At 36.5% G+C, this 2,591-nt stretch overlaps 1 non-coding gene across 1 annotated transcript; it reads left to right on the top strand.

Annotated features, from left to right (window-relative positions):
* The first annotated feature begins 856 nt into the window (after positions 1–856).
* Positions 857–963, top strand: LOC112101385. The gene has a single exon (XR_002907511.1). It is a non-coding gene; the product is annotated as a small nucleolar RNA R71 (small nucleolar RNA).
* The last annotated feature ends 1,628 nt before the right edge of the window (positions 964–2,591 follow it).

Raw genomic sequence — 2,591 nt, 5'->3', positions numbered from 1 at the left:
TTTCGACGTCTGGGGCGCCTATTGAAATAATCATCCTCGTCTTCTTCTTCGAGACATGGGTAATCTAGATCACACATATGGGATCCTAGAACATCCCATAAAAAATGACTATTGATTTTGTTTGGGTAAATCGGATACCCATCTGAGGCAAATCCGTGGTTGAGAAGATTTTCTTGTGTCGTAGATACGGCTGTGATCATGGAGGAGTATGAGAAGGAGTTTCTAGGTGTTGATTGTTCAGAGGGTGGATGAGAAACAATAGGCGTCTGGGAAGTGGATGGTGATTGAAAATTCAGTTTTACTGTGCCATCTGCTCTTTTTTCAAAATGAGCATCGGATGTTTGGACTGGCTGTGAGTTTTGATGGAATTTTTCATAATTGGAAAGTCATTCCAGAGGCATGAGCTTAAGAAGTTCTTGCTTTTGAATCTGTCTAGGGATTTGTGCTATGGAAATGATGCTTTATGAGGAATCTGCAAGGACCATCAGTGCATCTGATGTGGTTTGAGGTGTGGGAAGATCAAGGGCTCTTCTCCACAATACACACAAGAAATGTCAGCAACTTGCTTGACTGTTGCTAGAGCAGTAGTCATAACTTTCACTATATTGGTTAATAATGTTACTTGGGCTGATAGTGCTGTAAAGGCATCTACATTGTGTACTCTTGTAGCTCCTCTTACTGTAGTTTGTCTAGTTAATGGCCACTGGTAATTATTGTTAACAATTCTCTCTAGAATTTTGTAGGCTTCATTGTAAGATTTAGATAATAGAGCTCCATTTGCTGACGCGTCGACCATCAATCTAGTACTTGGATTCAACCTGTTATCGAAAAGGTTTCTAACTGTATACAACAGGGAATGCCATGGTGAGGACATCTTCTGAGCAACTTCTTAAATCTCTCCGAAGCCTCGTACAAGCTTTCATCTTTAAGTTGATGAAAAGAAGTGATTTCATTATGCAATTTTGCATTCTTGGTTGGTGGGAAGTATTTCATCAAAAACTTGTCAACCAAGTCATTCCATGTAGTGATGGAGTCTAATGGTAAAGAATTCAACCATGCTCTAGCTTGATCTCTTAAGGAGTAAGAAAAGAGTCTAAGTCTCAATGCATCTTCTGATGCTCCAGCAATTTTAAAAGCATCACTCACCTTCAAGAATAACTTAAGGTGGAGATGAGGATCTTCTTATGGCAATCCATTAAATTGTCCCACTGTTTGCAGCATCTGAAACATCACTGGTTTAAGTTCAAAATTCACAGTTTCCACCTCAGGTCTCACTATACCTGGATGTATAACTTGAGGAGCTAACACAGCATAATCTCTAATGGCTCTGTCTTTATCATCTGCCATGTAGATAATGTTGTTATTTCCTGGTAATCTCTAGTTAACTTGCCAATTTTGACCTTTTTATACGTTGATAGGCTGTATTGGTCCATGAGGCTCTAAGTTTCCTAAGTTTTGTACGTCATCCATGGCTACAACAGCTTTTAAGTTTCTTTGCTCCCTTCTCAATCTTCTTGCAGTTTGTTCAATTTCTGGATCAAATTGAAATTCAACAAGTTTGAATTTGCGCATGCAAGAGTGGCCTATTAACAAAGTAAACAATTCAAAATAAGTTCAAGGATTAGCACCGTAAAAATTGATTTCACAACTCAAAAATAAACAATCAATCCCCGGCAACGGCGCTAAAAACTTGTTGTATATTTTTAGCTCAAGTATTATTGGTGTTAATGTGCAAGTGTACACAATAAGTAATAAGATGATGAGTAATCAAGATCGTCTCCACATGGATTGATGCTACTAGAGTTGCTATAGTAATCTCAACAATGTAATCTCTTTTCTGACTAAAAAAAATATCAATTGACTAGAAATAGTAATAATTCAGCAACACAAAATGTAGAGATACTAAAACTAAAATTCACGTTAAACACACGGTTAAAACAATGAACAAGTGGTAGTTGAGTGAGCAAATTCTTTTCATCGGATTGACTATTTAGTGCTTGTTACGTTCAGTTGCTACAACATATTCTACCGCACTGGCAGGATTCTCATACATCCTCAGTCGTTGCATGTTAGATATCTCATACCTTTATGCAACCTAACAGTGACCAGTTGTTATGTCAACATAAAATATGGCAGTACAAACTTAGATTCTCTTTACCCTACAAGGTAAATCCCTATATCTAGTTCATAACAAATCTTAAACCAAGCACAACCCTTTTAGGATTCAAGTTGAGACTCAATCCAGGAAACTTAATTTAAGACCAAATATTACTCTAATATGTTCCATTAAGACAGGCCATGTTGTGGCTCTCTCTTAACTTGTGTCATTAAATAGGAGGTCAACCGAAATAATGAGTGTAATATAATTTATTAGAGTAAAGTGCTACAGCAGATGTGCAACAACTCATATGAACAGTCAAAAACTCATCTAGATAATTTGTCACTCAACTATAATTAAATTCAGTTCTTAACTTGTAAAAGAAAAACAAACGACAAAGTTCCAGCCATCAAGTACATATTTTCAACCAAAGAATAAAGAAGAAGAACAATAATCGAATAAGAAAGGTTGAATCCCAAATATTATGTAGATT

This window comes from Citrus clementina, unplaced genomic scaffold, assembly GCF_000493195.1.
Source record: "Citrus clementina cultivar Clemenules unplaced genomic scaffold, Citrus_clementina_v1.0 scaffold_2, whole genome shotgun sequence".
Lineage (NCBI taxonomy): Eukaryota > Viridiplantae > Streptophyta > Magnoliopsida > Sapindales > Rutaceae > Citrus > Citrus x clementina.
The sequence above is the reverse complement of the archived record's forward strand: the minus strand, read 5'-3'. Positions and strand labels throughout refer to the sequence as shown.